The 12,826-nt window shown below is 43.0% G+C and overlaps 1 long non-coding RNA gene across 1 annotated transcript in view; it reads left to right on the top strand.

Annotated features, from left to right (window-relative positions):
• LOC132805811 (uncharacterized) overlaps positions 1–12,608 on the top strand; it is a 43,538-nt gene extending 30,930 nt beyond the window's left edge. Inside the window, exon 3 of the long non-coding RNA XR_009640957.1 lies at positions 12,543–12,608. This is a non-coding gene — a long non-coding RNA (uncharacterized LOC132805811). The remainder of the gene's footprint in view (positions 1–12,542) is intronic.
• Positions 12,609–12,826: the final 218 nt, after the last annotated feature.

The raw sequence follows: 12,826 nt of genomic DNA, 5'->3' as shown, positions 1-12,826 counted from the left end.
GTGTATAATCTTGATCATTTGAAGACCCTGCATTGGTCCCTTGGAGGGCAAGACTGGGGAGTTAATAATGGGAAACAAAAAAATGGCAGAGACTTTGAACAAGTATTTTGATTCGAGCTCCATAGTAGAATGGACAATAAGGCATCTCAAGAATATTAGACAATTAAGAGGCAAAAGGGAGGAACATCGCAGTCACTTGAGGAAAAAGTGCTGGGAAAACTAATGGACAAAAAAAACTGACAAGTCCCCAGAGCTGATGACTTGAATTCCAGGGTCTTAAATAAAGTTGTTAAAGAGATAGTGTATGCATTATTTGTTCTCTTCCAAAATTCCTTAGATTCTGGAGAGATTCCTGCAAACCTTTACACTGTAAATTAGACACTGCAATTTGGTGTCACAAGCACATTTTATAACATTATTATTAATAGCAGCAACAATGTAAAGAAAAGGAACCCAAAGCTAACTCCAAACTGTCCTGGACAGAGAATCTCCATTTGTTACGATCACTGGCTTTCTATTGCCAGCTATCTTGCTATCTGTGCAGCTATTACATCAATGATACAATGAGAATTGATCTTCTCTCAAGTCTCATTTGTGGAGCCTCATCAAATGCCTGCTGAAAATCCAAATAATTCCATTCAATGGATCTTTCTCACCCACTAACATAGTCACCTTCTTAAAGAAGCCCACTGCATTTGTGAAGGATGATACGTGTCTGTTAAAACCATCCTGCCTTTTCCCCATGAACTTAACGTGCTTCAGATCTATGTCAATAGTATTGTGTAAAATACCCTATAGCTTTTTTTTTAAAAAACAGGTGTCAGTTGCTTAAGGCTAGAATCTGGGGTTTTTTTTTTGGATATTACAGCTTCTCATGCAGCTTTCTAGTTCTCAGATATAGCTCTTGTATTATGAAGCTTATTAAAATATTATCCAGCCTCCCCACCTAGTCATCATTCAATTGCTTAAGATAACAGGACATAGCCGATCATTAAATACCCAATGGTAATCAAGCACTTTGAGTCAAGACAGACCAGATGGACACCTGGCATCGGAAACAACAATGGCAAACATAGCCTGGTTAAACTTGCAAAGTCCTCCTTGCCATCATACGGGCATAAGAAACAGGAGCAGGAGTGGCCTACCTGACCCCTCCAGCCTGCTCCACCATTCACCAAGAGCATGGCTGATCCATTTGAGGACTCAGTTCCACTAACCCGCCCTCTCACCATAACCCTTAATTCCTTTACTGCTCAAATATCTATCTGTGCCTTAAAAGCATTCAGTGAGGCAGCCTGAACTACTTCACTGGGCAGGGGACTCCACAGATTCACAACCCTTTGGGTGAAGAAGTTCCTCCTCAACTCAGTCCGAAATCTGGTCCCCTTTGACGTTATGCCCCCTAGATCTAGCTTCGCCCACCAGTGGAAATAACCTCCCTGCTTCTATCTTGTCTATTCCCTTCATCATTTTATATGTTTCTGTAAGATCACACCCCCATCATTCTTCATTCATCAGCTGATCTAGTGCCAAAATTGGGAGAGATGTCCCATGTATTAGTCAAGCAGCTGCCTGACTTAGACATCATAGTCAAACTCATGGAATCATACCTTACAAACAATGTCTCAGACATCACCATCGCCATCTTTGGGTCAATCCTGCCCTTTGGCAGCACTGTGGAATACAGTTGGGAAGGAATTGCCCTGGGAGTCCTCAACGTTGGGCTGACTTTACCAGAAAATTAGCTAAGTGTCAATTTTGGGGTGTTTTGTGGGGGGGTGTCTCTTTGTCAGCCCTAGTGAGTTTTCTGATGCTATCTTCCCAAATCCACCTCAGTACCTATGTGTCAAGCCCCCAACCCCATTGTATTCTCCCACTCGACACAGGCCGCTGCTGGGACCTCCCTGGATTTCTGCCATCTGCACCACCTTTAAAACCAAGCTGTACACTGGGTCAGGCACTCTGCAGCTGCCCTTCATAGTTCCTGTCAGTTGCCTCAGAGGGTAATTGTCACCCTACTTTACTGACAGGGACCTGGAGGTCCTGGTGGATTGGGAGGTGGGGGGAGAATGTGCAGTCATTGTCCATGGAGTGTGCCTTGAGATGTTGGTAACTGACAAGGTCCAGACGAACAGGCAGTGCTTTGGAGTCACAAGGTTACTGATCTGACTTTCATGTCGGGAATTGTCTCTGTCTACTTTCTATCCTTAGGATGGGAGAATGGGAATATCAGTGAGGTCAGGTGATGTCACTATGAGATGTTAATATATGCTGATCCATGTAAATCAGCCTCTCGCCACTCACTAATGAGAATCTCATCTCACTGTTCAACGCTCCTTTGGAAAATGTGACTTTTTGCTGTTGGTGGTAGGAAGCTCCTTACAGCTGATCCCACACAATTCTCCCAACGTTCTCACCAATGTCCACGTCCTCCAGGGGCTGGGAAGATTGGCAATACATCCCATAAAATCTCTTGGCCTCAGGTCAAACGTGGGCAAGGAAAGCTCCCTCTCCCTCACATACTGTCCCCCACCACCCCCAGCATTGCCTGATGAATCAGTACTCTTCCATGTTTAACATCATTTGGAGCAAGCATTGAGGGTGGCCAGGGCAAAGGATGTATTCTGGGTGGGAGATTTCAATGTCCACTCCAAATGTAGCTTGATAGCACCACTACAGATCGAGCTGGTTGGGTCCGAAAGGACATAGGTGCTAGACTGGGTCTGTGGCAATTGGTAAGGGAACCAACTAGAGGGGAAAAATATACTCTGACTCATCACCACCAATCTACCTGTCACATGTATATCCATCCATGACCGCATTGGTAAGAGTGACCATTGCATAAGCCTTGTGAAGATGAAGTCACACCTTCACACTGAGGAGAGTTTCCATTGTGTTGGATGGCACTCCACAGTGCTAAATGGTGCAGACTATGAACACCTCTATCAACTCAAAACTGGAGATCCATGAGTCACTGTGGGCCATCAGCAACAGTAGAATTGTATTCAATCACAGGCTGTAATGTCATGGCCCAGTATATCTTCCTCTTTACTATTAACATCAAGCCAGGAGATCGACTCTGGTTCGATGGAGAGTGCAAGAGGGCATACCAGGAGCAGCATCGAGAGTGTGGTGCTGGAAAAGCACAGCAGGTCAGGTAGCATCCGAGGAGCAGGAGAATCGATGTTCATCGGAAGGGCTTATGCCCGAAACATCGATTCTCCTGCTCCTCGGATGCTACCTGACCTGCTGTGTTTTTCCAGCACCGCACTCTCGACTCTGATCTCCAGCATCTGCAGTGCTCCCTTTTTCCAAGTTGATACTAGGAGCAGCAACAGACATACCTAAAAATGAGAAGTTAACCTTGTGAAGCGACAATACAGGACTGCTTGTACCAAACAGCACAATCAGCAATTGATAGACAGAGCCAACAGATTCCACAACCAATGTATTGGATCTAAGCTCTGCCATCCTGCCACATCCAGTCATGAATGGTGGTGAACACAATTAAATAGCTCACTGAAGGAGGAGACTCCACAAATATTCTCATCCTCAGTGAATGGGGAGTGCACTACATTCTTGATAAAAACACACGCTTAAATACTTGCATCTATCTTCAGTGAGAACTGCCGAATAGATGATCCATCTCAGTCTACTCCTGGTCCCCAGCATTACAGATACCAGTTTTCAATCGATTCAATTCACCTCACATGATATCAAGAAACAACTGAAGGTTCTGGATATTGCAAAGGCTACGGGCCCTGACAACATTCCAGCAGGTGTACTGAAGGCTTGTGCTCCCCACCTTGCCGCTCCCCTAGCCAAGCTGGTCCAGTACAGTTACAACACTGACATCCAACCTACAATGGGGGAAATTGCCCAGGCATGTTCTATATATAAAAAAATAGCCTGGATATATTTAATTAATTACTGCCCCATCAATCTGCATCGATCATCAGTAAAGTGATGGAAGGTGCCATCCACTGTGCTATCAAGCAGCACCTGCTCAGCAATAACCTGCTCAGTGACACCCAGTTTGGGTTCCACCGGGGTCACCCAGCTCCTGACCTCATTACAGCCTTGGTTCAAACATGGACAAAAGAGCTGAATTCCAGAGGGTAGGGGAGAGGGACAGCCCTTAACATCAAGGCTGTATTCGACTGAGTATAGCATCAAGGAGCCCTGGCAAACTGGAATCAGTGGATATTGGAGGTAAACTTGCTGCTGGCTGGAGTCATACCTGGCATGTTGGAAGATGGATGTGGTTGCTGAAGGTCAGTCATCTCAGCTCCAGGACATCTTTTCTGGAGTTCCTCAGGATAGTGTCCACGCCCCAACCATCTTCAGCTCCATCAATGATTTTTCCCCTCCATCATAAGGTCAGATGTGGGGATGTTCACCGACAATTGCACAATGTTCAGCACCATTTGTGACTCCTCAGATACCGAAGCAGTCCATGTTCAAATGCAACAAGATCTGGACAGTGTCTAAGCTTGGGCTGTCAAGTGACAAGTAACATTCACACCACACAAATGCCAGGCTATGACAATCTCCAATAAGAGACACTCTAACCACCGTCCCATGACATTCAATTGTGCTACCATCACTGAATCCCCCACTACGAACATCCTGAGGATTACCACTGACCAGAAACTGAACTGGACTCACCACATAAACACAGTGGCTCCAAGAGCAGGGTCAGACGCTGGGAATACTGTGGTGAATAACTCACCTCCTGACTCCCCAAAGCCTGTTCACCATCTACAAGGCATAATACAGGAGTGCAATGGAATACTCCTCACTTGCCTGGATGGATGCAGCTCCAACAACACTTAAGAAGCTTGACACCATCCAGGACAAAGCTTCTGCTGTCAAATGTTCAAATTCTTCCGTAAATGTTGCATGGTGATTGGTCTGGTCAAAGTTCCTTCACGACTGAAAATGGTTTCGAGCTTCTGAACCTAATGAAACTGGTTTGGAATCTACAAAGCAAATAGATATTAATGCTGCCTGATTTTATTTCTAATTCATTTATGGGATGTGGGTATCCTTGGCTAGGCCAGCGTCTATTATTTTCCCAAATTGCCCTGGAGAAGGTTGTGGGATGAGTTGCCTTGTTGAACTGCTGCTATCTGTGTGGTGTGGGTGCATCCGCATTGTTATTAGGAAAGGAGTTCCAGAGTTTTAATCCAGTGACACTGAAGAAACAGCGAGATATTTCCAAATAGTGTGTGGGTGATAGTCCCAAGTATCTGCTGCTCTTATCCTTCTTGGTGGTACTGGCTGTGTGTTTGGAAGGCGCTAGGTACTAATCAAGCAGGTTGTTTTGTCTTGGATCGGGTCAAGCTTCAGGAGTGTTGTTGGAGCTGCACCCATCCAGGCAAGTCGGGAGTATTCTTTCACAGTCCCGACTTGTGCCTTGCAGGTAATGGACACATTTTAGGGAGATAGGAGGTGAGTTGCTTGTTGCAGGATTCCTTACCTTCGACTTGCCCTTGTAACTACAGTAATTAAATGGCTGGTGTAACTCAGTTTCTGATCAGTGGTAATCCCAGGATGTTGGCCATGGGGAATTCTGTAACTAGGATACCAAGAGGCGGTGGTTAGATTGTCACATGTTGGATATGGTCATTGTCTGGCACTTGTGTGGTGCAAATGTTGCTTGCCACTCATCAGGCCAAGCCTGGGATGGTATCCAGGCCTTGCTGCATGTGGGCACAGACTGATTCATGTCTGAGGAGTTGCGAATGGTGTTGAACATTATGCAATCATCAGCAAACATCCCCACTTCAAAGCTTATGATGGAAGTATGGTTATTGACGAAGCAGTTGAATGTGGTTGGGCCTCGGACACTATCCTGAGAAACTCCTGTGGAGATGTCCTGGAGCTGAGATGACTGGCCTCCAACAGCCACTACCATTTTCCTTTCACTACATATGACTCCAAGCAGAGGAGAACCTCCATCCACTGACATCTATTTATTCCAGTTTTGCCAGGCTTGGTCAAATGCGGTCTTGATGTTAAGGGTAGTCACTCTCACCTCACCTCTGGTATTCAGCATTTTTATTGATGTTCAGACCCAGACTTCTTTTTTTAACAGAGAGTGGTTCATGTGTGGAATGTCCAGAGGAAGTAATGGATGTGGGTGCAGTTACAACATTTAACAGACATTTGGATAAGTACATGAATCAGAAATGTTTGGAGGGATATGGGCCAAGTGCAGACAAGTGGGACTAGTTTAGTTTGGGATTATGGGTGGCATGGACTGGTTAGACCAAAGGTTTTGTTTCTATGCTGTATGACTCTGTCACTCCATATGAATTATAGACAACAAAAACAATATATGCTGGAAATACTCAGAAAGTCAGGCAGTATTCGCAGAAAAAAATAATCAACTCCATGAAATTATATTTAAAAGTTGTCAAAATGCAACTCTGCTCCATCTCAATGTTACTAGCTGTATGTTGTATAAATCCTTTGCATGGTTGAGAATCTTTCTTCCACAGACTTTTGGCTTTCTTTTACCTTCTTATAGCACTCTCCTGCCTGACTGACTACCACTTTCACAGCTCATTTGTCTTTCTCGAACTCTAGTGTCAGCTATTAGTCAAAACTAACTACCTTCTCCCAGAATAGAATTTGCCAGCCTAACTTGACATTGCTGACTTCAAATGAACAGGATTGTTACAGCAGCAATGAGATTAAACAGTCACTGGGATGTCAATGTGTCCATACGTGTCTCCAGGTCAGTGATTTAGATACTGCATTTGAAAACTAATATATATGTGACAGCCCTGGTATACGATGTATTTAACCCTTTGACAGCTAGGTTTTTCTCAATACAAGCAGTTTTAATCAGGTTAAACTCCCATAAATGCATAGGCAGAAATTTCAAAATATGGCACTGACCTGACATTTATCCTCCAAACAAGACGAAAAGGCTATTGGCTCTTCAGTTACCTCAACCCTGAGGTGAAGGACAGAAATCTTATCTGCCTGACATCAATTATAATTTGCTCTTTTGCCATTGTAAAGTGTTCAAATCTACATCTGAGGTGTCTATCTTGTCCATATTTTGTATTTGACACTTTAATGCCATGTCAGTTCCAGGTTTTGCATTTGACGCTTGGGGCAGTATCTAGTTGTTGTCAGTGGAAGAGTTTGGAGGAGGTAAACCCCAACCACCTCAACCTTAGATCTTCTAGCAATTGTCTTAGAGACCTTTTTTCCCCCCAGACTATTGACTGAATCTGAGAAAATAGACACTGCTTGCAAAAGGGGAGAATGTACGTAGTGCTTGCAGCTTGGGAAAAGCAGATTTGGACATGCGGAATGATGACAAGAGCAAGCCTGGTCCAACAAAGCAGCCAGTGAATTAAAGACCGAAATTTGCAGTGCAGACAACAGAAGGCAACATCAAAAAATGGAGGCTTATAAATCCATCTGGCTTTGTGATTTTGGACAAATGAAGTAGAATCATGTTCCTTTGATTAATTTTATCCCTTCACTTTTCGTTTATGTTTTTGTGCATATGTGTGTGCACGTGTGGGTTTCTTAAATGGGGTAAAGTTTAAGTTATATAAATTCAAAACAATGCCCATTTACTTTTATTATTAAAGTTAAGAGTATTAAAATAAATGGAGGGGTTTTTTTTGGTACTGAAGTAACCTGGTGAGATTTGCTTTCTCCTGGGTAGCTGTCAGTCACAGGTAAATTGGAATTTCCAGTAGTTCCATTAAATCTTCACATTTGTCACAACTCCAGGAATAGTGGGACTTGATTTCTACTATCACTACCTCAGTGGATCATAATGTAGGCACTTGATCAGGAACTGGCTGGGTATTGACTTCAGTGAGCAACTCCGTGCTGTATGGCCAGTCCCTTGGTCGCGCTTGGATTAGTGTAGACTGAGAAACATGCCCCTCACCTCCAAGAACAACTGACAGCCCACCTGTACTGGTTAACCAGCTGGGTAGGATGACTCTCTCTCAGTTGGCATTTGCTTCAGATCAATTAGAGAAGGCTTATAAATGCTGGGCTTCCCAACAAGATCGCAAAATCTTTGAATAGATTTTAAAAAGTTTCCCTTTCACTTTTATGCCTCAATTTCATTTTAAGACTGACATTAGGTTCACTTGTCTGAAGGATATTTCCTGCTGTCTCTCACCAATACGTTATTCTTCAGGTTCTTTAATACATTAGTGCAAATACTTCACTTTATTTTTAAATTCCTTTTATTGATTCGATTTTCCTTTCTAATTCAATTATTCTGACACTGAAAGCATAAACCAGCAACAACCATATTGTAGCAAGATAAGGTCTGGGATGTTAACAGAAGCTAGTCCATACCAATGTCACAACCCCTTGTCTAGGAAGGCCTCACACTGAAATTCTCACACTTCTTCTGAGATACACACTGGGAAAACCATGATGCACTTCTAGCTCCAGTAAAGAATTTCATAATTGAGTCTTCCAAGGCAGCAAAGATGATTGTGAAGACAATTCGGGAGACAAGAAAATAAGGATTTCCCTCCCTGAGGAGGCAGGAAATTCTCTACCCACAGGTGGTGATATCTCTTCCAAACTTGCTCCTCTGTAGACAATGACATCTTGGGATCATCATCATCAGAAAGTAGGAGCGCACCATCATTAATAATAGAATGAATTTGAAGATTAAAAGTAATTGATGCTCTTGGACACATACATGGTGGCTTGTATCCATAGGATATTCCTGCAAAATATTCTGATCTGCAGACCTAAACAATAGTTCAACATAAGGGTCATGTATTTCCTTCACAAAAGCCTCACCAGCAATTTGAAGGGTAGCTGGAGGCAGAATGTCTTCAGAGAGTTGCTGCATAGCCAACAATTCCATCTGATGCTCTTGGAATCTCTTTAACGCAGGATGGTTTTTGTGCAGTCTAATACTGCAACAGGAGTACTTCCATTTGTGAGACCATTTCTAATCTGTAAATCTCTCTGCATGGCTTCCTGTGTGACTGTTAAGACCTAGACTTTTAGTTCAGCAGCTCTTTTAAGTATTGAGACTTCTGTAATTTTAATAAGTTCAAGCTCCAATTGACACTCAGCTTTAAGCTTCCCAAAAGTTTTCTTCAACTCGAGAAGTTCGAGTTTGTACCTTTGCTGTTTCAGTCAAAGAAAACTGGAGTACTCCCACAGGGTATTGATGAGATTCAGTTGCAGACTTCAGCTGTCACTTATGCCGATTAACAATCTTTGAACATTCAATATTGCCTCAATCCAATTTGGACTTCAGCATTTTACTTTCCATGGATAGATATTCATTGGTTGCTTGCAATTGTTGAAATATATTTTGGTGGGCTACCTCATCTTGATATACATGCAACAATGTGCAAAGATTATGCTGCATACAGTTGATTTCTGCTAATGAGATGGGTAACACTATCTACCTTGAACATAAGGCATAGGAGTCAAAGAAAACCATTCAGTTCATTGAATCATTGTGGCTGATCTGATAATCCTCAACTCCACTTTCCCACCTTTCCCCCATAACTCTTGATTCCCTTGAATCTATCTCAGCCTTAAATATTCCTAATGACGCAGTCTTGACAATCTTCTTTGGTAAGGAATTCCACAGATTCACTACACTCTGGGAGAATAAATTCGTCATCACTGCCTTAACTGAGGGAGCCCTTACTTGGAAATTATGCCCTTTGGTTCTCGATGCTCCCACAAGGGAAACAGCCTTTTAGCATCTACCTACTCAAGCCTCCTAACAAGCTTATATGTCGAACAAGATTGCCTCTCATTCTACTCAACTTCCCCTGCGCACCCAGGGGCAGCCGAGTGAACATTCTCCGGACTGCCTCCAGTGTCAGTTTATCTTTTCTTAGATAAGGGGAGCAAATCCAATTCACAATATTCTCAGAATGGCTTAACTGGAGCCTTGTATACTTTTAGCAAGACGTCACTATTTTTATACTCCATTCCCTTTTTGAGAAAGGCGAACAGTACATTTGTCTTCCCTATTACCTGCTAGATATCTGTGATGCATGCAAAGGAAGCCCCGAAACCCTCTCTGCTGCAACTTCCTACAATCCTTCTCAGTTTAAATTGCATTCAGTTCCTCTATTCTTCTGCCAAATGCATCACCTCACATTTTCCCACATTATATTCCAGCTGCCAAGATTTTGCCCACTCACTTAACCTGTCTGTATCTCTCTGGAGATTCTGTATCATCATTATCACTGACTTCTCATTTACATTGTGTGACATCTGCAAACTTGGCAATAGCCCATTCACTTCCCTCACCCAAGTCATAGAGTCATAGTCATAGAGATGTACAGCACGGAAACAGACCCTTCGGTCCAACCTGTCCACGCCAACCGGATATCCCAACCCAATCTGGTGAAACATGAACCATGCCAGACGGCAGGACAAAGCAGGCATAATCATGGGGTGATTCAGGATGTGAGAATAACCCATCACTTTTTTTTTCCCTGACCCTAGGTCTCTTGGCTCTGAAGTAGGGACACTACCACTACATAAGAACCCCTTCCCTTTTTAACTTTATTTTTGCTCTCCTTGTACTCTTTATGTTTCTTATATCCATTTGTCTTTTAAAAAAACTATTCAGAGATGTTACTACACACCTCGGGACGGGTGGGACTTGAACCCGAGCGTCCTGGGTCACAGCTAGGGACATGACCGCTACACCACAAGAGCCCTTCCTCTTTTGATTTTTTTAAGTTCTTTATTTTCTCTCTTTATTTCTTATATCCAGAGATGCTGAAGTCCAATGAGCACTACCTATTCTCAATCAACTGTGGAAAATGCTAACCTGTTTCAACCTTAAAGGAGTCTGCATTGCTAATTCTGACAACACTTGACACTGGATCCAATTTAAAATTAGTTTTCTAGCCATTAACTATGATACTTGCACATCAGAATTCACCTTTTGGGTCTGTACAATCAGGGGACTTGAAATCCTACGGTCAGCCTGTTATACGCCCCAGCGAGAACGCTTCCTGTTCCTCATTATCCTCTAATGCACAGACACATACAAATTGTTGTGGTCTGTTTTTAACTTTTTGTGTTGCTGATCCATCTCATGATCTCTCTTGGCACTCCTGACCCTCTGTTATACTGGCTGGGCAGAGCTCTCGCTGATGGGGGTCCCTTGAAGGCATCAACCACACCTTGTTTCTTCCAAAACTTTGCTGTTGGACTTTACGTGTGCCTTTATATTTGCCATTTCCTGAAAGACTTTAAAATTGCAGTAATCTCTTATTCACTGTGGGCAATTGATCTTTCCAGTTTGTTGGGGTTCCTGCTTCACCCACAGCTTCCTGTCACTGTTGGGCTCCTCTTTGGGCTTGCCTCCACTTCTGAACATCAACAACCTTTATTAAGTAAAACTACGTACAGAAGATGGTAAGGCAGGACATCTCCAGAACCCATCAGACCCAGGGTCCACATAATTTGACATCATCCTGACGATACCTCCAGGGCTTGGTATCCTTGCTGGACATGTGTAATTACGCACGCTGTCTCATACACTACACTGTATAAATAAATGCTCATTATTACCTGGATGTTGTTTTTATTAGACATACAGAGACAAGAAAAAAAAAACTACTTTTAATTAGAAGGAACTTTAATTGATTAATAATTGCCTCAATTAATGTTCCAATGGTGAATTGAGAATGTTGCTTTGAATTATTTGCACACTCCCTGCACTCCTCCTCTGTTGGTTATTCAGAATTGCTGGAGAACAGAATCTTTACAATTAAAAGCATTAGTCCATTACAATTGACCAATTCTATTCGAACCCTCCGATGAAAGCTAATGCGTTTGAAACACAGCAAGATTTGAAGTTACTCTTTTCTCACTGTTTTCGGCTGATTTCTGTAATAAATCACCAGCGAGCTCGTGCAAGTTTGGTAATAATACTGGGGACAGGGTGGAGTGAGATCGACTCCTGTACGAAGTCAGTCAGGGTTAAGGCAACATTGAAGTAGGAATTGGATTCAGGCTGCCGCATTGCTTAACATTTGCATGTGAGGCAGGAATTAAGGCAAACTCATGAATATGAATGAAGCAGAGGTGCACCGCATCAGCTGCTGCTTCCTGAAAAGCCTTTAATAATTAAACGCTACCTCCTTTCAACCGAGGGGGATTCAGCAAAGCAAGTAAATCCTGAATGTGAAAACATCTTCATCATTGGACAATATCAAAATTTCAAAGGTTATGAAGCGGAAACCTGGCAGCATCTTCTTGGCAAAGAAACTACTGCCGCTGTCTTATTGTGCCTATTAATATTGCATTTGTATAACAGTGATGACTTCTAAACAAGGTGATAGAAAAATAGAAAATAGGAGCAGGAGGAGACCATTTGGCCCTTCAATCTTGTTCCGCCATCACAGCTGATCATCCAACTCAGCATCATACTCCCAATTTCTCTCCAGATGCCTTGTGCCTGTGGTATCTAAAATATTATCAATGTCTTTTTTGAATATAGTTGGTGACCCGGCCTCCTTCTGTTATCACAAATCCCACAGGTTGCCCATCCTCTGGGTGAAGAAATTGGTGTGAGAGCAGCTGGTGACATCAAAACCAACATGGCCTCTAACTTTGTTTACAGCTACATGGAACTCCAAGGTCCCTGCATGGCAGTGAAGTCCAGGACTGAAAGTCACCACCTCAATTGGCGTTGGCACTTCACATGCCACGTGCGGACCCTCAGAGTGCAGCTTAGAGGGAATGCTGTTTGAAACCCAGTGATGAAAGTAATTCCTCTCCACGTCAGTTGAGGTGTTATGTTGTCATTGGCTAGAAGAGACTT

The sequence above is a fragment of the Hemiscyllium ocellatum genome, chromosome X (assembly GCF_020745735.1).
Source record: "Hemiscyllium ocellatum isolate sHemOce1 chromosome X, sHemOce1.pat.X.cur, whole genome shotgun sequence".
In the NCBI taxonomy this organism is placed as follows: Eukaryota; Metazoa; Chordata; class Chondrichthyes; order Orectolobiformes; family Hemiscylliidae; genus Hemiscyllium; species Hemiscyllium ocellatum.
This window is presented reverse-complemented; position numbering and strand designations above follow the sequence as displayed.